This window comes from Heliangelus exortis, chromosome 21 (genome assembly GCF_036169615.1).
Source record: "Heliangelus exortis chromosome 21, bHelExo1.hap1, whole genome shotgun sequence".
Classification (NCBI taxonomy): domain Eukaryota; kingdom Metazoa; phylum Chordata; class Aves; order Apodiformes; family Trochilidae; genus Heliangelus; species Heliangelus exortis.
Window position 1 is genome coordinate 2,599,541 of NC_092442.1, and position 24,779 is coordinate 2,624,319.

General features: G+C 42.6%; 1 protein-coding gene across 5 annotated transcripts in view; it reads left to right on the forward strand.

The window, feature by feature from the left end:
- The window catches only part of AUTS2 (activator of transcription and developmental regulator AUTS2), a 758,376-nt gene that overhangs the window by 155,144 nt on the left and 578,453 nt on the right, over nucleotides 1-24,779 (forward strand). The gene's annotated exons all lie outside the window — the stretch shown is intronic.

Below are 24,779 nucleotides of genomic sequence, written 5' to 3' on the forward strand. Positions count from 1 at the left end.
TTCAAAAAACCAATGGGGAGCATGACAGAGAGTTAGAGACCTCTCCCTCAGAAGAAGAGTAATATATATTTTATTCTCTTATTAATATTTCATTGCCAAGAAGGTCAAAATCTACATTTAAATGGAAATATTTAAAAAGCAGAAGCATAATATTTGACTATCTGGAGCTTTTATGGGTTAGAGAGAACCAGAGGCTTGAACACATTGGTTCAAAATTCGTTGGGTGGCCTGGGAATTCATTGTGAAATTTATACAGCAAAAGAGTCTTCCATTTGCCTTCATTGACACCTCTGATAAAGGGTTTGTATTCTTAATACAGAGCTTGCTTTTAATTTAAAGATCTTTTTAAGTGTGTCGTGTCAGCTGGAAAAGAGTCTCAAGATGAGATAGTCTTTCACTGTTTAGAATATAATCTTGGTAGATCCATGGCTTGCAATGATTCAGTGTTGTTCCTGAAAGGAATGGGGGAGATGAGGTGCTGTGCTCTGTGCTGCTGGCAGGGGCAGGGTTTTGGGGGACCCTGCCCTCAAACCACTTGACAGGGAGTGAGTGGGGATCAGCAGCAGCTCTCAGTCTGGCTGGAGCTGTGGTTTTGTCAAATGCCTAATACAGATCTCATTTGGGTGCGTGGAAATATCCACATGATTTTGAGAGTGAAGCCCATCAGCATAAAGAGGATCCTGTAGGTCACTTAAGTCAGGACCTGAAGTGCCCTGAGCAGTTCCTGCCTTCCACCCAGGGTCTGTTTACTCATGCACTCACATTTTCCAGTCCTAGTAGTTTTGGGTTTAACCTTAGTGACTTGAGGCTGAGATTGTGCCACTGACCTTACGTATGTTAACTCTGAACTGCATGAGCAAAGGAAATAAAAAACTCCTTCCAGTCCTGCCCAGCAGAGACTGGAGAGAGTTTGGGGCTGTCTGCAGAGAGCCAGGAGCTGCTGCTGGCCCTATAATGTGCACATTTTTCCCAGACTATCATGGAGACACCTGAATTTGGGAATACTGCCTTAAGGGGCAGAGCAGGCAGCCCAGGAGAGAGCTCTGAACAACCACCTGCCTTCTGTCCCAGGAATGATACTGATCCTGGCTTCTTTGCCACAGGCTGTTTGCATGCACCTTGCCTTTGGCTTCAGCAGCATCTCTAAGTGCCCTGTGCTCTGTACAGGAGTGATAACATTGATTCCTTGCTGCTGCAATGGTATTTGATCCCAGTTCTGGGCAGAGGGTTGGTTTTGGGTTTTTTTTTTATTTTTTTTCCTTTGCTTGTTTGTTTGTTGTTTTTTTTTTTTTTTTTCGGTTTTTGCTGTTGTGTTTTTTCTATAATCAGTGTTACATTGACTAGCAGCCAACCACCGAGTGTTTGTGCAGTTCTCTTGCTTTGCCACCCCAGATTTCCAGCACACCTGAGCCTTGCAGGCACATGGGGAGCTGATGGAGGTGGGATGGAGGAGCTCAGTGCCTGGTGCAATCAGGAGCCACTCTGCTGCTGCTTGACAGACTTGTAGCCAGATTTCAGTTTGTGCTGCATTGCCCCTTCATGTAACCCTATTAAAGAGCTGTAAATAGTAATATAAATGATGTTACAGTCATTTGTTTTGATGTATCTGAGCCTTTAATAAATCAGCTGCAGCTTGGTTAATAGGAATATGAGAGTGTGGTGTTTGTTGCCAGCAGCTGCTAGTAAATTACAATGCAGTCATCTGTTTTACAAGGGAATTAAATGTTTGTTCTCTTGCTGCCTCTCCCTCCCTCTCTCTCTCTCTCTTCTTTTTTTTTCTTATACCATCAGAATTGTGCATGAGCCCCAGTTCTTTGCTCTTTCTCCACCTGTCTGGGGTGGAAAGCATCCGCAGGGAGATCCAAATCCTTGCAGCACACCAGCTCCGTGTGTCTCCTCCAAAGCAATGGTTGTTGCATTCGATTTTGCTTGGGTAACAATTTCTTTCATGGGTTGTCAGCAGCAGTTCATCCTGGGACCCACATCACAAACCTGGCAGGGCTGAGCTGAAGAAATAATTTCCTTGCTGGGCAGTTCCAGTAGGGAGGTTTGTGTCTGGAGCAGCCATGCACTGTCCCAGCCTGATATGCTGAAACTTTTTCAGGATTTTTAGGACTCTCTGGAATGGACTCTGGGCTGATTATGGTGTTACAAATGTGTCACTAAAAATGAATTACGTGTTTTAGTTTCCTTTACAGGTGGTGATCAGAACCGAGTGCTTGTAGCCCCAGTAGGCTAATAATAATGTGTGAGTGTTTTAGCCCAATCTGTGCTATTAACAGAGTCCAAGAAAGCATCAGAGCCCAGAGCTGCCTCTTGCCTTGGATTTGAGGCTTTCTGTAAGCACTCTTCCTCCACCACGGGGTTATGGTGCAGTCACAGACATCCTGTGTGCTGCATCCCTCTGCTCCATCCCCTCCAGAAGCTGTGTGGGATGTCTCAAGTGTCAGTATGGCAAAATTAACCTCATTTTAGGTGCCATGCTTATTGCTAAGTAAACACAGGAGTGTGGGAAGTAGTCTGAATTAGTTAAAATAGACTTCTAGGAGCTATTAAAAACTTGTGATTTCTTTGGTGGGGGAGGGTTTGACTTTGCTCTTTGGATCATAAAATGTTTCCCTACTGTAACGTGGTTGTTCTGGTGTGAGAGGCCACAGGATCATTTTCTGGTGTCAGTACGAAGCCCCTAGAGAAAGGTCGTTGTTCAGGACCCCGAGGGATCCACGGGCAGAGCAGAAATGGGTCAGGATTCCCTCCCGCCTCCTGCCATTCCCTTCACACCCGGGAGCGCGGGAAACCCGCCCATTCCTGCTGCCGCCCTTTGCTGCTCCGGCGCCATCTTGGAGCGGAGCTCCTGCTCTGTGCCTGCAGCCCGAGGGGTCCCCTGCAGGATCCGGCTCCATCGGCTGCTGGGAACAGCCCTGGACACTTTTCCTGAGGCGCTTCTACCATGAGTGGCTGTTGGACACCTCTGTTGGCGACCATTGAATCAGGTTTTGCATATATTTGTATGTTTTCCATTAGTATCCCACGCGGTATTTATTGTCCTTTCCCTGTCCTAGCAGAGACGTTCTAGTTTTAACTTCCAACCTTGCAATCTCATTCATTATTCCACTTTTATCTTCCCCCCGGGAAGATGGAAGGCAGTAACAGTAAATCTTTTCTCTGGGTTTTGGTTCCAGACCCGGGGTTGAACTGAGGGTGATGGAGCCCTGGCCCAGGCTGCCCAGGGAGGCTGTGGAGTCTCCTCTGGAGACTTCCCAGACCCCACCTGGATGTGTTCCTGTGTGTCCTGAGGTATTGGAGTCTCCTCTGGAGACTTCCCAGACCCCACCTGGATGTGTTCCTGTGTGTCCTGAGGTTGTGGAGTCTCCTCTGGAGACTTCCCAAACCCCACCTGGATGTGTTCCTGTGTGTCCTGCCCTGTGGCAGGGATAGGACTAGGTGATCTCCTGAGGTCCCTTCCAATCCCTGACATTCTGCGATTTTTATCACCACAAAACCCAGAGGGCAGTCATTCTTTTTCTTCTGTCTCTCACTGCAACTGTGTTGGTGTATCCAGAACCAAAGTGACAACAGGTTTGCTACATAATGCAATTAAAATGCAACACACAACACGTTTCCTATTGTGGCAACACAGTTGCTGAGTGGGAAGCAGATACATCTCACTGTGGATGTTTGCATGAATTAAAATTAACCCCTGGCAAAAGAGGACAATCTCACATAGACTTTGCTTCTGGCTTGGAGTTCAAGCAGCTTGCCAGAAAATGCTTCCATGCACAGCTTTAGTTCAGCTGGGGTTGTTGGTATCTCCTGTCTCAGTTTAAAGGCTCTGGGAAGGAACAACACAGGTGAATGTTAACTTTGCTTTTGCAATGTGTCCACTGGGAAGTGCAATCCAAGTAGAACATCACAAATATATGCAGCCTTTGCTAATATTTTAAAGGACAAATAATTGCACTGGTCGACGTAGATACTGTTCCCTTGAGACTGGTTGTTAATACTTTCCTGTATGTTTTGTGGTCTGTCTTAGCAGAACCTCTCTGCTTTTCTGAGGGTGCCTTCCATGCTAGGTTGCACTTTGTAATACATTGCAGATCTGATTTGGAGGAATAAACCTTTTCATGTTAGTAGGACTTGCTTTTGTCCACTTAAAATTGCAAGTGTTGTGGAAGGTGATACTGACTGACAGAGGAATGCCCTGAATGTTTGCTACTGTGATAGCTTAAATCTGCACTTAGTGGTGGGTTTTTTTGTTGTTTGTTTGTTGGTTTTTAAAAAATAATTTGCTTTAAGACTAAATGTATTCCTCTTACTAGAAACTAAAAGTCAAACCAGTAACACACCTAAAGATGTGTTCCTGCCACACTGAAGACAGTAAATTTTAAGAATGTTTATGTGCCACTGGTATATAGCTTTTGAAATAAAAATTTCAGCTTGGAACAATGATTTATTAATAAATAGCAATTGAATTGGAAAGGGTTAAGGATTTGTGTGCAGCACTGCCAGAGGCCATCTCAGTTTTCCTGCTGAAGTTGATGGCTGAAATCCTGCACATGTCAGTAGTACAGAACAAATCTATTGGCAGAGGTTTGGTTTTTTTCTCACTGGTCAGCTCAGCTCTGCATCATTAAATCTAAAACTGCTTTGCTAAAATCAGATTGTGGGCTTGCTCAAGTCATGACATTTGAAGTTTGCAAGTTTTGATGACCTGGTACAATTTCCAGCTTTTATTCCACTGTAGTGTAAAAAGAATTTTGTTGTACTGTCTGTTGGATACAGGTTGCACTATGTTTTCAGTCCAAAACCGGGAGAGATTTTGCGGAAGGTTTTAGTCCAATATGCACTCTCAGTTAAAGCTTACTGATATTGTAAAGCACCATTCCATTTCCTTCTGTAAAACACATCATCTCAGGAAGGTGCCCAGGGGAGTGGGTCACTCTCCCCAAGCAGGCTTAGCTTGGCTGACGTGCTGATGTTCTCCAGACACACTTTATGAGCTCTGCCGCGAATTTATAAGGGTGAATTAAAATGATTGTATTTCAGCCTTCCACGGACTGGTGTTTTCTATTTAAAAACCTAACAAGTGTGGGCTGTGGTTTCTGAGGAGCAAAGCCTGGACTGGGGTTTCTAGCTGAAGTCAGTTGGCTGGGACAGGGACACGCCAAGTGCTGTGTGTCTGGCTGCCTCTGCTGGAGCTCCGGAGGGGCCCTGTGTGCTCAAGTGCTCCTGCTCCGGCTGCTTTGTTTCTGGCACCCGTTATGAAGGAGCTGTGAAGCTGCAGCGTGATTCCTGCCCACATGTGCTGTGATAAAGAGAGTGGTTGAAGTGAGACAGAGTATTTGCTTCGTTCTGCTACCTTCACAGGCAGTTTCTCTTCTGGCATTTGTCTGTGCTTACCCTGGAGTGCCTGCCCACTTGAGCTGTGAACAAAAGGCAGCCTCATGTCCTCCTTCTGTAAAGAGCTGCTGCTGACACAGTCTTGTGAATCTCTTCCAAACTGATGTCATGGTGAAGCTTTTTCTCTCATTTAAAGTGTGGAGGTTGTTGTTTGCCTTTTCCTGCTGTTGTATTGAGCGAAGCAGGGACACTGTGTATGTGCCTAAGTGATTTTCTGTTTGCTGGATTGAATGCCCAGCAGCATCAGGTTGTTTGAATGCAGGCATGTGCCTTAGCAGTCTGTGGTCCCACAGCAGGGCATCACCTGCTTGTTCTGCCTCATAATTTGTGTATGGTTTTTGCAGGCTTAGATTGGTGCAGTGCTCTGGAAGGAGGGATGACAATTAGGGTGCAGAGGCTAAATGGAAACCAAAGTGGGAAGCCACATGAGGGTCTGTATCAATAATAACAATGATGATAATAATAAAGGTAATCTATTAGTAAGCATGAGATCTCAACAGAGACCCAGAAGTTCTCATTTGTTGCTTCTAGGTGTTTGTAAGAAACCTGTATAGCATCTGGGCAAGGGATATGAAGAGGAGGTAGGTGCAATTGCAGGTTGGGCACAGCATGACTGCTTCACACCATCTCCAGGACTCTGTTGTCACCCGCTGAGCCCGTGCTCAGGAGAAGGAGCTCAGAGAACATGTCCTGTGCAATGCCATGTTTTTCTCTCTAGTCTTTGATATGCCCTTGTCATGGTTTGATTTCTCCTTCTTCTCAGCATAGCTGTTCCCACCACTGCTGTTCCCACTGTGCTGCTCTGGCTTCATCCACTGGTGCCCTTGACTGGGCTTTGAGACCCAGCAGGGAGGTGCCAGCTCTGACAGTGCTGGGTTGTCACTAGAGACCATGAGATATGATGAGTAGCAAACTGTAAAGGTTCTTGAAGCTAAACACACCCGTGAACTTCTGTCACAGCCTCTGAATCTGGGAAACTGTTTCTCAATGTTTGGTGCTTGGCATTTGCTGCAGTCATGAACTGCCACAGATAACACTTGAATAACCAGTGGCTCTTACTGGGTGTCTGAATGCACTGGTCAAGCCCTGAGAGCTGCAGTGCAGTCTGCCTCCTCAGGTGGAAATGCTCTGCAAATAGTGTCTTAAGTGGTCTCAGCAAAAACTCAGTCTCTGTGCTTAAAAGAGTAATGTCTCCTTAAACAGGGATGCTCTCTGACAACGGCAAGGAGATAACTGACTGATGATCAGTGCTTTACAGATTAATGATGTCAGGTAAATGGGATTAGAATTACATTCTTGGAGTAGTTTAGGTTGCAGCACTTTCAATTTATATTAATTTCAGGTCAAGGTAACTTTTCTCTATCCTGTTGCCGAAGGGCAGAGAATCAGAAGCCAGTCTCTGGCACCCCAGTTCTTCATATCACTGTGCATCTTCTGTTCAAGACAGATTGCTGGAAATAGTTTTTCCACGAGCTTGAATAAATCAGACTTAATGCATGAAGACTTGAAATGCATTTTCTAGGCTGTGGAAATATATATTTTGTAACAGATGCCATACAAATGCCTTGTGTCCTGTAAAAATATATAGACATTTTGAATGTGATGGGAAATTGCAATTTATAGGAGCATCAAGATTCTTCAAGCCAAAAAGCTACAGACAGTGGTAAGAAAGATTGTCTTGTCTGTCAGTGCAAATGCTATTACACAACTGAATCATAACTGGCTGCACTTGACTAGCTGTATGTGAACTTCTGTCAGCTGTTACAGAAGACTCTATTCTCTTTGGAGGGTTTGTTTTTTTTAACTTCCCCCTGGGAACTTGGCTGAACTTGTTCTCACATGGATATCTAGGCTGTGGCTGGAGAATTTGGCTTGGTATTTAAGGTGTTCCCATTTGTTGCATTAAGACTTAGTGGAAAAATTGTTCAGCATCATCTCAGGTCTGCCTAATAGAAATTGGTGGCAATTTCAGTTCCTCAGCTTTGAGCATGAAGAGGACAGTTCTGCTGCAATAGCTGAATCCTGGCCCAAAACATAAGCTAAAAGCACACATTCCTTGCTGGGTTCCCAGAAATGGCAGTTATTGCTCTTAAAATTTGTGTAGCTTCAGGGTCGATTCCCACCAAATGCTGCAAGGCAGGAAGGGTTCAGAGGGGTTTTTCAGTTTAACTGTGAACTGGAACTAACACTGTTCAATTTAGTGTGGGACATTTTCTGGCAACCCTGTTAAGAGTGACATGAGTTTGGCATTTTGACTTAAGTTTGAAATTCCCAAAGCTTTCAAGAAGCTGAAAAGCAGATTTTGACAATGATTGTCCCTGTTACACATGAATGTGACCTCAAAATAGGTGATGTGGGTATTCCTGGGGCTTCTTATCCTAAAAAAATCATGTCAGTTGATAGTTGATATTTGTGTGATGTGCCTGAATGTCACCAAGAAAAGTTATGAGAGATTTCATGGAGCTTAACAGGGGCTGAGTGGCTTAGCTGGAGGTATAGAAACTGGCTGGGTATCATGACCAGCTAACAAAATCAATATAGCTAGAAGAGAAATCAAGTTATATTTTAAGCAACACATCGGCCCACTTGACTCCTCAAGGTTCTTCCTTGTAATTTTACTTTTTGTTGTAAATTAGCCCATCTACAAGTAGCTGCAGTGGAGTGTATCTGTGCATTTAAATACAGGATAGCCATCTGAACTTCAGTAATTGCATTGTAGCAGTTTGACTGAATAATTTAAATACCATAAATCTTCCTGTCAGTATAAAACTGCCATCTTTCTATCATCAGAAATCTGCCCTTTCCCCCCTCTTCTTTTAAGCCACTGGTTGCTGTAAAGTCTATTATTAAAGTGCTGAGGTTAGAGGGCTCAGCAGTATGACAAGCTGGTGGTTAAATGCTGGGGATAAGATGTTTTCAGAAATGTTTTTTGTAAATTTGGTACATGAGTAGTGTGGTTTAAATAAAAAAAACCCAGCTAAAAACAAGACCTACCTTGTAAAAGGAATAAATAATGACAATGTGTCAAAATATTAGAAAAAAACAAACCCAACCCAAGGAAACCAAACCAAAGTACCTGTAAATAGCATTAAGAAGTTCATTGACAAATATTTGACATGTGTTTTGTGCTGTGTCAACATTAGTTTAAACTCCTGCAATGTTTACCTTTGGTAATACTGCTTTTCCCCCTTAAGTAGATTATTTATTTTTAATGAAACCAAGGAATTTGTCTACTTCACACACCCCCCCCTCCTCCAGTCCTCAGGAGAAATGTCTCATTTGCTAATTGTCATCCAGAACAACAAAGTAAAGGAAACCTTGAATCCATTTTGTACTCCCAGGAAACACTGCAAGCACCTGAGTGTAAGTGTTCTCAGTGTAACAGCACAGCAGTAAAATTACATTGACCTCATCAACTGTAACAGCTCTCATTTAGCAGCTACCACTCCACTTAGCATGGAACCATTCTGCAGTGATCATTATGCTTTGAACTTATGGCCTGGCTTGTAGAGAAACCCAGCACCTATAGCTTCTTTTGATGTTGCTGGGAAGGGTGGGTGCTCAACAGAGGATGAAAATTGAACCTTTATCGTTCAGAGCACCTTTAACAGAGGAGTTCAGAGTGCTGAGATTAACACCCACCTCAGAGGTCAGCCCCTGAGCTGGTGGAGGAGCCCAAGGCTTAATGCTAACTCTCTGCCCATTCTATAATCAATAAACTGGAATTCAGGACTGCTGTAAGTAATGTGTTTGGGGGATGGCAGGGACTTGAAGGAAAATGAAAAATGGTTATGGACCAGAAAACCCAGGAGTTATGAATGGATCAACACTTAAAATTCCATTCCTGGCTCTTTTCATAATAACCATATGACATTGGCCATGCCACTTGTTCTCTGTATGCCTTCATTTGTCTTCTATAAAATAGACTGAATTCCATTTTTGTATTTTTTTGGTCATTTTTTTCCTTCGTTCCTTTTTTTTTCTTTCCCCCCCCTCCTCTCCACTTTTGTGGCAAAGCTGTGAAGGCTCCAGGTTATAAAGCTGTCACTGTATCACAGAGTTAAATGCTAGTTTTGTCCATGTTTTTTTTTTTTTTTAAATCATCTGCAATTAGAGCCTTCACACACATGTCTTACCAATAGTACATAATAGTACTAATTCATGTGTTGCTTTCATACAAATAATTTTTTTTTAAAGCATAAAAGTATGGCATAAGTATCTAGCCTTTGGCAGAGGCTGATTTGATCTGTGTACATGTCAAGCAGTGTTTTGAATTAGTGGACCACAGAAATGCTGTTTGTTGTCCCAAAGCTTGTTTTAGTTTTTACTTAAATAAAAACCTCTCAATTTTCAGAGTTCTAAAGGGCACATTTTAATTCTGTAGTCATCAGGCATCTAACCCCAAAATATTTTACTCAGAGTCAATAACTAAGAATTGCTAAGTAATAAAGATTTTACTTTCATTAGGAAGACGTTCATCAGAGTGGGTTTTTATACTCTCATTTCCATTCTCTGTAATAGAGTTTATTTATGCAGATACAGACAAGGCTTTTGGTAACAACAATGGGAATGGTTCTGGTTTTACTCAAATTTTATTACACTCTTTTTGAGCAATAATTCAGCAATAATCCCACAGTAGCAAATAGTTGTGTAAGGAGCTGTGGTCTCCTGTGGGCTTATTATAGAGAGGGAGGTATTTCTTTACTTGGCATTACTGCATAGTTGAGCACTATTTCATTCCCAGAACACTACAGAGTTTGTTTCTTATTTAAAGGTAGCATTGCATTCAAATTTGGGGAATTGAATGGTTTTGAAAGATACAGGTTTGAGTGTGAGGGGGTTGGTTAGCTGGCTGTAGGCTGCCAGTATTTAATCTCAGTGCATGTGGTTACCCATTTCCCAATGCACAGAGGTGATAAATGCAAATACCAACATGTGATATTTTCCATTTACTCTGCCAAGTTGTAAACAAAGCTCTCAGTTGGATATGATCCCTTTTCAATAATAAAATATTTAAGAGCAGCACAAAGCTTTTCATTTTCCAGGTGAAGTCAAGCTAGCTTGTGCCTGTTAGCACAGCCCTGGTAATGGGACACACTGAGGGTGTCCTGGAAGATTTTTTTTTCCTTCAAGGGTATTCCCCCATGACAAGCAGAGCTCCTCTTTCTTGAGCTGGATACAAGACTGAAATGAAGAAGCAATGATTTTGTACTTCTGCAAATGGCTTTTTCTGACATACCAAAATGTTGCCATTATGCCTTAGGACAAAAGAAAAAAAAAATCCCACCAAAGCATTGAAATAACTTTTTTAAGTCTTCTCACATCTGAAAATAGCTGCTGGAAAAGCATGAAGAATATAGAAGCCCTCAGTCTCCAAAGTCTTGTATTTGATGTTTGGTGGGTTGAGGAGGAGCTATAGGAGGCATTTAAGTTCTTGTCTTTCTGGGAACAATTCTGCACCTAAATTCTCTCAGAATTTCCATGTGGGAAATGTTTACGTTCAGCCTTGTTGACTACACATCCTTCATGGGGAGCAGGAATGCATCCTGTGCTCACTTGGAAGAGATTAAAATTAAAAAAAAAAAAAAAAAAAAAAAAAAAAAAAAAAAAAGTACTTTTCTCTGAGGTGGATACATACCTTAATGCAAAATTATTCTAGAAGCTGGGTACAAAGTATTTTCATCCTCTGTCTGTGCATTCCAATGAGCTTGACTTGAGCAAGCTCCATCCAGGGGGGCACCTACCAGCAGCAGTTTTTGAGCACAGTTTTGCAGAAGTCCTGGATAGCTGCCTGAGATCTGTAGTAACCCCAGTGGAGGGGAAGCCTTGCTGCTGTGCCTGTGAAAGTGCTGCCTGCTGTTTCTGTCTCAAAGGCAGAGTTACTGAGAATATTTTATTATCACAACTTTATTTGCCCTCATCCGAACAGAGAAATTAGTAGGAATTAAAAAAAATCCCTTAGAATTTGAAGCAGAGTATTTCTTATCCAATTTCTCATCTTTTTCTCTGAGTAAGAGAAGCTTATTCTGTAATACTTTGATTCTCTATCTGAAGTGGTTTTAGCTCAGGATAAAGAACTCTTTTTTTTTTTTTCCTTTTTTTTTTTTTTTTTTGAATAAAATAGTCTCCTCAGGGTACTACTTGGGAATAACAATTCAGGAGTAAGTGCCAGTGTAGACAGCTTCTCTCCCCTTTAGTTATTTACTTTTTTAAGCCCAAATCTTCAGGATCACATCTGCATGCCTATTTAAAACATCATTTCCTTTGCACAGAAGCACTACTATGGTTAAAATTTAATTCTGATATTTAAGTGAATGAAATTGCTTGCAGATGACTGTTTGAAAGAGAAACAAACCACATCCTTGTGTGCTGCTGCACTTTAGAGGGTTTGTGAAATATTATACTAATGCAAAGAATGTGAACCCCCCTTCTGAAAAAATCTGAGTAGTTTGATTTTTACTCATTCAAATTACACAAGCACATATTTTTTTCCAAAAATCATCTCTTGTTATTGTTGTCTTACAAATAGCTGCCAGCAAAAATTGCAGAGAGGAAATGCATCCAAAAGTAGTTTTGTCTTCTGTTTGGATTCATACTGAACCTACCACAGCCTCTACTCTGACACTGTTTCAAGGGCAGATAATTGCCACAGAATACTTGGGAAGTATTTTTCCTGCCTTACGTGACTGGAAACATCTTCCATGTAAGCAGTCCCACTCCAGGAGTAGCTGCAGGATAAGCCATGCTGATGTGCTCCAGACTTCATTCATGTTGGTAATGGGATTCATGTGCTCAGTTTCCTTTCAGATGGGTGCAGGAGGGAGAAGGCATTCAGGGAAGTCATTCCAAATTGCTTGGCAAGCCTTTGGTGGCAAGAATGCTTTAAGTCACTAAGCCCTCAGGTTTTTAAGCCTTCACTGATACCTGGTGTTGATTTGGAAATTGTTTGCCTGTCATTCAGGTCCTGTCAGCTGCCTTTCCCCACATCGACCATACTGTGTGTATTGTGTACTCTGAGCTGTTCTGTTAACAGCTACATTCTTTAAAAAGCAGCAGCTCCCTGAGCTGTGTTTTTGGGCTATTTGTGTCTGTGTGCTGCCAGTGAAGGGAGTGCAGAGATGTGAGAGGCAATGGAGTGTGGGCTAGGGAGGGGTCAGTGCTGTGTGCCTCCCTCTGCTCAGTTCTCACAGGACTCAAGGGATGCTGAGAGGACTCCCAGCCTCACAGGACCTGACACCTCTTTGCAGGACACATCCCCTGGCAGGTACCTGCTGGAGGTGCTTGTTGGTGTGGCTGTAGCCACAAAGGAATGGTGGGACATACATCAGCAGTTTGGGGCACGGCCCTTTTCCTTCCCAGCATCTCTGTGGCAGAATGTGTGCTTTCTGCAGAAGAAAGCCAGAGCAGGTGGGTTAAATGGTTATGCCAAAGCTCCATTTTAACTCTGTTGTAGTCCAACTGCTATGAAATGTTGCCATTTGCCCCTTTTGGAGCATCTCCAGTGTCACCTACTACTAAAATCAAAGACCTCTGTAGAAAAGATTTATTTCTGGTGAAAGGTGCTGTGGTCCTGGAAGGGCTGATGGGTTTGGTTGACTTCTGCACACTGTGACTCCTCTTTGAGTAGAGGTTGACATTTTTTGTGGTAACCTGCCTTAAGTTCTTATTATACCATTTGCAAGCTTTCTGTAGGGTAATCTTTAAAGTTGATCTCTCCTTTGCCTTTAATCTTTTTGTACGGTTTTACCCTCGTTTTTCCTTCTATTCTGGTTAGGAGCTTTTTTCTGCATGAGATACCTGAGCTTTCTGAGCTGTTTCAGTGATTCCTGTTCCAGCCTCCCCCAGTTGATTCTGTTCTGCTCCAGCTCTTTTGTTTTTCTCTGTTCCCTTGGTGTATTTTTCTTCTCTGCAGCTTATTTTGTTTCCTCATTATTTATTTATTTATTTATTTATTTCATGGGGTGTTCTCACATCCAGGTTCTATCCCTTGTTCACTTCTCAGTCCCCTCTGCTGCTCTCTAGACATAGGAGGTGGGGATGACTGGTATCAAGCAATTTTTTTTACTCTTTCCTTCTTTTCATAGTACAATAGTTGGCATCCATTTAATTTGTCCTAATTCTATGGTCCTTGAATAGTGAGGTGGATGGAGAGCTAATGGAGAAAGGGAGAAGGTAGGTAGAGGTGTGTCCTCCCCTCTGAAGCCAACTTTCTCATCCTGGCTGCTGTGTTTAATGCCAGGAGAGGGAAGCAGACTTCTACCTTGGTGTTCCTGCAGTGAGTCCAGAAGAGGTGTGCTGCTGGGGATGTCTTTCCTGGGCAGGGATTTTTCTTAGTGCTTGTTTTTCCAGCTGTTTCTCTTCAGATAGTCTCAATAATAAAGCTTATGGTACAGCACAGAGCTCCCATAATGTTTTAGGGCTTTTTTTCAGGCTCGATTCACCAGGTTGTTAGGTCCTCCCTGTTCTTTTTAATACCTAATCCTAAACACAAAGGTTCAGAGGGGCGTGTGAGGAAAAACTTCTGTAGCTTTAAGAAATTATCACGTATATGAATTAACATTCTCCTGTAGATGAGGTAATTAATTAGGCAAAAGAAAACAGTCTTTAGGACTTGGCACTGATAATTAGCAGTGGTAAAACTGCCATTGGTAATCTGCTGCTGTATGCTGGGAACAGAAAGTTTCAGTTGTTCAACAGCAAGCTGTGAGCTTTTGATCTGTGGGCAGTCTTTTTTAAATTTCAGTAATTCTTTACCAGCTTGCACTAAAGTGAAGCACATGAAGAGCGTGGAGGCCTTTCTCAAGATGCTTACTTAACCTTTAAAAAACCACTGACATTTGCAAGAGTTGCCTCTCTCAAACCAGCAGACTGCTTTTACACTGTGCTGCTGTGTGTGATGAGCAGGGTCTGAACACAACCAGCACAGCATTAACAAAGCCTCACAAGGAGACCATCCCCCAGTGGCATTATTCTGTGGAATTGTTCTCTGTTCTGTAGGAGAAAGATCTAAATGCAGACCATGTTCTTTCTACATCCTTGGCACTCAATTCCCCCGGGCTCTTTGTCCAATGGGCCTGGATGCTGGCACTGCAGAGGTTCATCTCTGGAGATCTTGTTCATTTTGACCATCTGAATGGGTGGTGTGTTGTGTTTCCTTCTCTGAAAAGTGGGCGGTTTTTTTGAGTTCAAGATACAAGTTTTTGCTTCTGATTCTGAGATTATCTGTTCATGGTCAAAATGGGAGTCATCTAAACTTCAGAAAGTGTGTGTATATATCACTAGTACTTAAATCACTCAAAATCTGTCATCTCTGAAATCAGACAAGATGTGTTTAGCTGGATGTGTAGCTTCTAATGGTGTCCCACATGCACCAAATTGAATAAAATTTCTGTAGTGCATAGTAAATTAAAAAGAGGTAAGAAGAAAAGGCTGTCAGTAGTTTACACACTATTCCATATTGTGAAGTAGTCAGTGCTGATGGAGTCCCCTTTTCTTTTCTGAAGGTGCATTAGGTCAGTGATGTGACTGTTATCCAGTGGCTTGTGTAAAAAGTTCATTACAATGCCTTGATCTGTTTTTTTCACTGGTAGGCTTCATGGTATGAATAAATGACAGATTTATGACTTATGTTTTAAATATGATATATATGTAATTTTCAGAATATCATATTTTCAATGATGACTTTCATGCACAGCCCCTCAGTGGCTCTTCTGAAATTACAGCCAAGTTTTAAATGCTTGATTGTTGAGATACTTATTGATGGCATGCCAAAATGTAGTGCTTTGTCTTGGAGGGATTCTTTAAAGCTAGTTACCATCTACTTAAAATTTAGTAGTAGCGATGGTATTTTGAAGTACTTCATATTTCACAGAATTAAATGCAGGGAAGGAAGAAAATGTATTAAGTCTGTTGGAGAGATACAGCAAACTGACTGCACTTGGAGGCTGGGCACCTTCTGAAATACTGGGTTAGAAAGTGAGTCTTCAAGACAGTCCTGATGCCTTGCTGTCAGTGATGTGTTCTGCCATACCTGCAAATAATTTGCCACGTAGGAATTTTTTTCTTTTTCTTTAGAAGGGGCTGAAAGCACAGTGGAAAGCACATTAACCAGGTACTTCCTTTTGATTAAGCCTGTGTGGCCAAAGGGATGATAAAGTTTTGTACTACCACGAGAAGTGAATCCCCTTCCTCTGGGCTGACACATCAACTGCAGTAAGGGAGCACGTTAGTCACAGCAATTTCATGGCTGGTAAAACCTAAAAGCAGAGACTTCCACTGAGCAAGTATGTGTGCTTCCATTTGGGATTCACTAAGGAGGAAAGCAGGTAATGACCCACTTCTGGGGAAAGGAGGAAAAAAATCCTGCTATTGATATTCCAAGATGTTGGCTCCATTCACTGAGGGGCTGCTTGGCTGGGAGTGTGGGGATGCTGGGTGTGCAGAGGGTGTCCCCCTCAGCTGGGCAATGAATCTAATTGGAACATCACCCCCACCCAAAGGTTGTGACATTTCACTAGTAACAGGTAGCCACTTGTATTTCTTCTGGAAACATGCTAATGAAAAAAAAGTTAAATTTCTGTATGCTAGTGTTTCTGCTGGACTCCTGGCTGGTTTAGTTGTGCAGTTGCCTTTGCCCCTGATGAAACTGTTTTTGCAAATGTACAAAAGGAAACAGAAACCCCTCCCTCTGAATTGATGAGCATGATTGTTACATTTAAAAAATTTATGTATTTTTTTATAAAATGAGACTGCTAGAATATTAGTATGTCAGCATTCATTAAATCCTACTATTGTACTCAATGAGAGGTGGCATAACTAATTAATAAATGTCATTCTGGTTCTTTTGACCTTTCATGGGTAGCTGTGGCCTTTGCCTGACTGATGGCTTTTGCAGGTAGTTTGCTGCTTTTTCACTACTATTTATCTCAGCAGGGTGGTGATAGCTCAAAGAGCAGCAGTGCTGGATCAGGGCCCTGTAGTACAGACTGAGTACAAGGGCTCAGTGGAGGGAGATTCCTTAAGGATGGGAGATTCCCATCCTTAAATGGATGGGTTACCTCTTCACTGGTGAAGCACAGATAGAGATTGTGAATCAAAGTTTTGTCTAGTTAGGAGACAATCCCACCTGCACTTTCCATGAGGTATCTTTGCTTACAGTTGTTACCTGAAATATCTATGCTACTGTGGAGTTCAGTTAGAAAGATATCAACAGTTGAATCTTAGTCATGTTTCCTAGCCTTGTGTTTGCAAAAAGTATATCATGTCTTTACAAATAGTAGGAGTCTTTGCTTTAGCTGAGGCTTCCTCTTTTGGAATATTTTACTTTTTCTTCAAAATGGATGGAGCCAGTGCTGCACTCCATGCTCAGAGATGCCAAGGTGATGCTCTACTTGCTGCTCTGGTGGAGTGACTCTTTGCTCCAGTTTGCTGCCATGAGTATTGGCTCTAAGGATTTAAAATTTGCTGCAGTGTTGTGGGTATGTGAAGGTGAACAGCAGCTGAGTCACTAAGACATTCCTCTTGCCATGAATTGCTGTGGATTACCTAGCATTACTACTTAAAGTATCTTTAATTCCTCCTTTAGCAGCTGTAGTCATCTCTGTTGGAGGGAGAGCAGTAGGTAGGATGGACTTCTTGTCACCTCTGCCAGAGCAGCCCCTGTGCTTGATGCTTTTTGGAAACCACTGAGCATCCTTTCTTTCCTTGTCCTTCTCTAAGCTTCTCTAGCCTTTCATGTACCCTTTGGCTATTTGCACTTTGTTCCCACGGGCCACTGTTTCTCAGTTCTTACTTTTCCATCAGTTCTTTCTCTGTTTTGGTTTGTGCTGTTTCCCATTCCCTTCCTCCCTGCTGTCTTCAGGCTCTTTTGTATCTCCCCAGCTCCCCAACCCCTGTGCTGCCCCAGGGCTTCTTTAGGTTGATCTGTCTGTTAGCACCAGGGTATTTAAGGCTTCCTTTAAAGCTTCTGCATGCCACTCCTGATGCTTAAGGCTTCCTAGAGCTTTGCAGTTCCTTCCTTTCACCTCTCCTGACCATTTCCGTCCTCATGAGGAGACTTTAACTTCCTCTCTGCCCAGCAGACATTTGTCTTCATATTTTTTGTTTCTTCAGTCATTGCTTTTTCTGCTCGTCTTTCATTCCCCATGAAATTTTTGGCTGTCCATAATACTTTCCCTGTGCCCTCAGAGAGGATTTTAACTTGATGCTGATTTTACTTCAGTTTTGCACTTCTTCCTGGAAAACCCCTCAAATCCCACTGTGCCTTCTGCTTCCAGGAACCCACCCTTGCCATTTTGCTCCAGGTGCCTGTACCAGCACTGCTGGGTTGAGATGGCACTCCTCTGCCTCCTGAGCAGCTTTTAGTCTTCCCTTTGCAAAGAGCTGCATATTTCTGGGAGAAGTCAGTTAACTTTTTTTTTTTTTCCTTAATCATCTTTATTATCAACTGAGTTTTGATAGTGCTGCATTCTTTAAACTAAGGATGCTCCTCGTGCTTAATGTCATTGAAACCCAAATGTAATTGCATTCCTTTGCCATCTGCTTCATGTTAATCCTCCAAAAGAAGTGTTTCACTCATCATCTGAGCCAGTGGTTTTAGTATAGGCTGTGAAACCCACGATCTTTAATTTTCTGCATGGAAGCAGAAGGGAGAGGGAAGAGAAGGACCGTGCAATTCATCTGCTTTTAGCAGATATGCATTGAATTCCTGTGCATTACCAAATGTGTGGAGGAATGAAGGAAAGCAGAGAACTATACCAGGATTAAGCTTGCTTTTGAATTGACATGAAAATCCTTTCAGTTACTGATGCTACATTGCCTTTTGACCACTGCTGAACTTGTCCCAGCTAACAGGGGTCCAGTGTAAACTGCTGCCTGGAGATTACAGAAGGAAAGCTTGCATGATTTGATATTAAAAGTCTACTGATGTACTCCAGCAACTGTGTTGCTATTATGTTAGAAAATAAACAGCTGGGAAGGGCCCCACTGGGAAGTGGACATAATTTTTAGTTGGCAGGCAGGGGGAGTAGGGTTGGTTTGCCTGCATCCCATTTTAAGGTCATTAAAGATTGGTGACTCAAAACAAAAATTTGAAAAGGAGTAAATGAGAAGTTTTCTGCAGACCAGCTATCCTCAGTGTTATCTGGGAGCTGCACTCCTGTCACTCTTGTCTTGGTCCTGAAGCATATCTTGAACATGCTGGATGACCAGAGGAAGCCCATGCATGCAGCACCAGCATGGTGAGGCTGGGTCTCTGCTCACCATCTGTCTCCAGTGCTGTTCTGCATTTCTGTTCCCAACTTTGCTGCTGCTTTTTCCTTTCTCTTCAGTGAGAATCTCATCTCTGGCTCTTGCAGTGGCAAAAATCAGTACAACCTGATGCAGGCAGGGTATGTCCCTATGACCCTGGGTGGAGCATGTGCAGCAGTGTGGTTGTCAGCCAGTGGTAGTGTAAGGGTGGAAGCTGTGTTTTCTGTCTTTGTTTTCTTTTTTTTAGCCTTAGATCATGTTTTGATCTTGTCTTTAAGAGTGTGGGTTCATACTGCAGCGAGTGGTGGAGGAACTGCAGCAGTTCCTGCTGGCCTCACCTGACTTTGGTCTTTGTCCCTTATAAAATGTCACTAAAAAATTGTGGCTAAAACATTGTAATGCAGTTGTGCTTCCTTGTAAAGACTGCTAACTAAAGGGAAAGGCAAAAAGTGTGGCTTGAAACAAAAGACCTACTTAAAGCAAAATGAAGTGTACCAGCAGGTTTTCCTAAATTTTTAACAACAGGTTATTTAAGGAGTTCAGCTGCTGTTACCAGGGGACTATGCAAAGAAGTGTCTCTGTTATAGTAAACCTCTAGCTGCATTTGTCTGCTTAATAGCTGTTGATGACAAGGTCATGTTCACACCTTTGAATTTCTGGGCCCAGGTGGCCACTGGAGACCAACCTGACACCTTTTGTCATTCTTGTTACTCCTAAAAACTAACTTCCCTCTGCTGGTACAGCTGAATACAAACTAAGCTCAGGTAGTGTACACCCAGCCATCCCCTCTTCCCTGCTTCCTGGTCTCTCCTCTGCTTGTAGGCAGATGGAAGCACCAATACCCAGGTCTCCAGCCTGCCTACCTAATAATAACTGCTGGCAATAGCTGAGTGATTTTCAGGTGGATTCTGCTGCAGTCATCCAATGTATTCACATTTGTGAACTGGGACTTGGAGTCTTGAATTCCCATGGAAAGGCAGTTCAGTTCATATATGGCTGAACCACTTGGATGTTCTGCATGGTTTTGGTAGCAACAGTTTGCTTGCTTTCCTCTTGTATTGCTTTTTTGTGATGATCCAAGCCTTCAGCCCAAAGTTAATCTAACTTAATATGATACCAGATATAATAATCTATCCAAATATGAACAAGCCAGAATCTAACCTGAAGATGTTCATGCATTGCCATTAGTTTTGTACTGAGAGGAATGTTTGGGTTTTTTTCCTGTGCCCTAGTCTTAAGCACATATTTGTGTCTTAATATCTTTGTAGGATGAAAACAAATACCAGAAATACAAGCAAATGCAGTGTAAACTTGCACTTGGATGGTCAGTGTTCCTCTGTTCTGTACACTGAATATGTACTAGGTTGGCAGGGGGTGAGGGCAAGGACAGAACAGCCTGGTTTTATTTGCCCCCAGACCATGGAAAGTCTTGCTTTGATCTTGCATGCATGTGATTGAAAGATTTGGAACTGAGTGCTTGCCCCTCAGTTCAGCCTGGGTTATATAAACAACTTTGTTTAAAGCTGATTTGTTATCTTAAATGGTAAAGCAATTCTTTGAAATGTATGGTGGGACTCCATATATGGGAGAGGAGATGGACTGTTAGCTGCCAGTGTAATATCTTCTTAGTGTTTGTGATTCACAGATGTTAATGGCCACTTAGAACCATGCTGAATTTAGAGAAATCAAATGGCTTGTCATAAAAGTGGCCACTAGCATTAGAGGATTTGCTCTGTGTATCTTCTTAAGGGGTCTGGTATGAATTTTGCAAGATTTAGGTTGCTGAAAATGTTGTATTTGTCTCAGTGGGCTCCAAGTTACAACAGCCAGCAGCTGAGTCAGGAGTCTTTTTTGTCTGGTAGTGATGAATCCCAAGGCTGAAGCTCTGTGATGTTATCCCATTCTTTATAGAACTGCACAGGTGACAGGTAAAAATCTGGTAAAATTGTTTCTTTACTTTCTTTTGGGAACTTGTCAGTGGCAAGCTGACCTCAGTGATACTGTGATGATGAATGTGACATAATATTACCATACACAGAACACAGCTCAATAAAGAGTGTGAAAGATTAGATGGGGTAGGAAGAGAACAGGTCTGTGCAGGGTGGAAGCAAGCTGGTTCTAATAATCTGGTCTCAGCTCTAAGGAGCTGGAGCAGCTCAGATTTTTGTAGCAGCTCAGATGAGGTGATAGGACTGACGCAGCTTCAAGTGCAGCTGTGTGCATGCAGCAGGTCTCTTGCTTTTGTAGGGCACATTCTATATTTAGGCTTGAATCCATATGTTTTCCACCCGGAGTACTGAGCAGTGAGATTTGTGATGACCTTTAATTCCAGCAAGTTAACAGTATATGGGCATTTTCTGTTTCTGTGCAGGGAAACTTAAGCTTCCAACTCATGAAAAGTTCTGCTCCCTACCTATTGCTCAGCCTTTTTTCTTGTCTGACCTTGGGAAAAATCCCAACTCAGCCAGAGGTGATCTAACTTGTACCAGGCATAATACCTCAGAAGATAAATCAACATTACCAGTTGAATTAATCAGACTTTATATTGATGGAATGTGCCCTTCAGGTAGGGAAAATCTCAGCATGTTCTTGTTGGGGATCAGTGCAGATTGCTTGATGTCAATTCAGGCTCTTCTGGAATGAGCAAGGTTTACTTGATGCCAGCAGCTGCTTCAGTGATTAACTCTCCACTCTTCTGCAAAGCTGAATTTGTGGCCAGGGAATTGGCCTGTTCCTGGAAGGGAGATCATCATTCTGTGAGCACTCCAAATACCTTCAAGCTTTTTACAGTGAGGTCTTTGGGGATGCAGTGTATTTGAGAGCAACTCTGCTCCAATTAAAATGGACAAATATTTTAAGATTTAATTCAAACACTTGAATTGGAATCTTTCCATGCAAAGAAACCCAGTGTGTCTTCATCTGAAGCTGACCATTAGTTTGGGAGTGTGTTTCCCTGCCCTGGGAGGGGAAAGGAAAGCTTAGTGAGGGTGGATCAGGAGGGACACTTTGTATGGAACTTGGGGCTGTCTTGACTGCTGGTGATTGCAGTCTTTCTTGCTGTTTAACTTCTCTTTGGCTTTCGTTGCTCAGTGCTGTTTTTCCTGATTTTCCTCCCATCTATCAGATGTCAACATGTGAGTGTGAAATTCAGGGAGGGATCTTCAGACTGAACTGAAGCCATGTGGGGAAGCAGAGCTGGGAGGAGAGCACTGCACCTGCTAAGTCAGACCAAATGTTTTCAGGGCAGAGGAGAAGGCTTAGAAGCTCTCTCACCCTGGAAAATCTCCAAGCCTGATCACATTTGCAGGCTTTTTCTTTCCTTAATGTGAGTTGAAGCTGAGACATTGGTACAAGTGTATTAGTGCTTGGGAGGCTAAACAAGGAGAAACTTAAATAAAAACTCAATAACGCCTCACTGGAGGGAGCTAAGGAGCTTATCTGATTGGTTACAGTGTGGAAAACACATCAGAAAAACACATAAATCAGAAAAGACTGTGGGGTTTTGCTTTGTTTTTTGTTTGTTTGGGTTTTTTTAAATCCAGTTTGAATCTTCTTAAACATTTAAAGGGCAGATAAAATGAGCAACTGTCATTTGAAATGAATGAAGAACTGATATGTCTGAAAGGAAAATGTCAATGCCACAAAAATATCATGGCCATGTAGATTAAAGAGGCAATTTATAACTTCAGATGACAACACAAAGCTTTTAAACATAGGCACTTTATGAAATATGTGGCTGTTATCAGAGTTTGATAAACTGGCCTGAATGGTATATAGTGAAAATGAATTTTTCATTTTTTCCTGCAAAGGCAGAACTAAGTTTGGGCTTACATTTCTGCAGATGTGGTTATCAGAGCTGAGTACTTTGTTCCATCTCATTACAACTGTTTCCCCAAAGCTGGAACATCCATTCCTTCAGCTCTTCCAGGTGCAGCTGCTTTCCATACCAGCTCTAGAGGGTTGTGACCTTCAAATTTGCCACTGATAGAAATAGTTCAGGTTTCTCTGTGCCTGGTGCCTTCATGCCCAGGAACAAGCTGCAGGCACAGAACAGAGCACCTGATAAAAAGAAAAGGAAACATGGTTGGTGCATAAAGCCTTATCCTCTTCCTTGAACTGTCTTTCATTGACATTTGTGTGTTTGGTCTTTATCATTCTGCTTATCAGTGCTCCAGTAAAAGACTTCAGAAAGTACCAAAGATGCTTTCAGTGCTGGTGTTACCTACTAGGGAGGTTTATTTTCTCTGCTACTCAGGAGATGATTTGCTTTTGACAAAGAAAGAAAATGGAAGTGGAGGTAATGCCTGTCATTATTCTTTTAAATTCAGGAGCCTCTTCCCATCACATCTTTCTGATCCTTAGCTCTTGTTATGAGGCACATTGGAAAGCCAGGCAGGCTTTCAGCTACCCAGGCCTCAGAGAGGACATTTGTGCCCAGAAGCTTCTCTTTCCTCTCTCTGATATCAGTGGATCTCACAAAAGCTGTTAGTTCCCCCTGAAATCCTTCTTTCTTGTCTTGTCAGCTTGCCATGGCTTAAAACATTCTGACTGAAACAGCAACTGCATGCTGTAGTTTTCCAGTTACATTTTTTTAGTTGCATTTAAAAAAGGAAAGGAAAGAAAATGATTTTGTGCTTGTTTTTTTCAGTGAGCTGAACAATTTATTATATTTCAGACTTTGACAACTGGCAACTGCACTTAATCACATATAGTGGAGCAATCAGCTCAGTTCTGCTATGGTGGAGTGCTTGGGATCTGCAGGTGTTTGTTGCAGGATTCTTGGTGTGAAAACAAAATGGATCCCAGGTCCCATGGCCACAGCTCAGGAGGGGTCACAGCAAAGGGGGAGACCTTAGGGAGACAGCAGATTGTGTTCTGATCATCTTTGGTATTTCATGTACCCCTCTAGCAATGCACTTTACCATTTCCCATGCCATTCTCTGTGTAGCTCATGATAAGATCTAGACTTTATTTAAAAACCTGTTGTTATTTTTGCATGTTCCTGTTTTTCTCAAGTGGTTTATTTTGCCTAATAGTGTGATTAAAGAGAAATATTCATCTGTGAGAGAATTCATGTCTCAAGGGAAGAAGTTTACAACAGCAAATTCTGGTTTCCTTACTGATTTTAGTGGATAAGCAGGAAAACAGTTTTCAAAGCTGGACAATGAGTCCGTTTTGAACACTTGCCAAAGTCCCCAGCTCACTGAACTGAGACTTCTCTTATTCCTCACCATGAGCATGATTACAGCACAGATTCTTTTTGGGTTTTGGGCATCAATTCAGACAGAGCAGGTATGAGCTTGCTTTCACTCCTCCCACACTTGCTCCTTCCTTTCTGGACAGCTTTCTGAGGCTCTGCTGATTACCTACTCCCAGGTTACTCTCTGCCACGTCATTTTCTTTAGGGCTGCTTAACCAAAGAGCTGCCAAAAAATGGAGCGGTTAGAGACTCACTCAGAAGGAAAACCAGTTATAACCATGGCACATCATCCAGTGCAGTTGGCTTTCTGGTTTAAAAGAGTCCCACACCATGCAGACTGTGGTAATTCATTCCTCCTTTTCCCCTCTCAGTGGATGGAGCTCAGGGCTTGGTCTGAGCAGCATGAGTGGTTCTGTGCTGGCAGGGCAAGCAGAATCTCTGTGCTGACCTTGCTGGGGACAGGTGACTGTAGCTGGCTGAATGTGTGAAGTCCCTGGTGGATGGGGACAAGTGCTGCTGAGGTGTTCTATGTGAAACTCTCCTTCAGAACCTGAGCAGGTTGTTGGGTGTGATGAACTGTGTGTGTTCACTCCAGCAGCAGAAGAATGTTAAATACTGGGAGACTGCGGTGCTCTGCCTGTGCAAGTAGAAAACATTTGTGGGCCAGGCAGGGAGATTTGGAGGTAGCTGAAAATCTTGGCAGAAGCTTCCTGGCCTCATGGGTGCTTGTGGAATGGTTTTTTATCTGAGCAAAATCCCCCCGCTGCAGACCTTGCCGTGTCCTTTGTTGAGTGTTTTGGTTGTGTTTTAAAAACACTCTGCTTTTCTGCCCTGTGCCAGTGCAGTGTGTCCCTTAATGGCAGCTCTGGGGATGCTGGTGGGAGGGTTTCCTGGTAAGGAAAAGAATGCAACCTAGGAAGTCTTTTTAAAA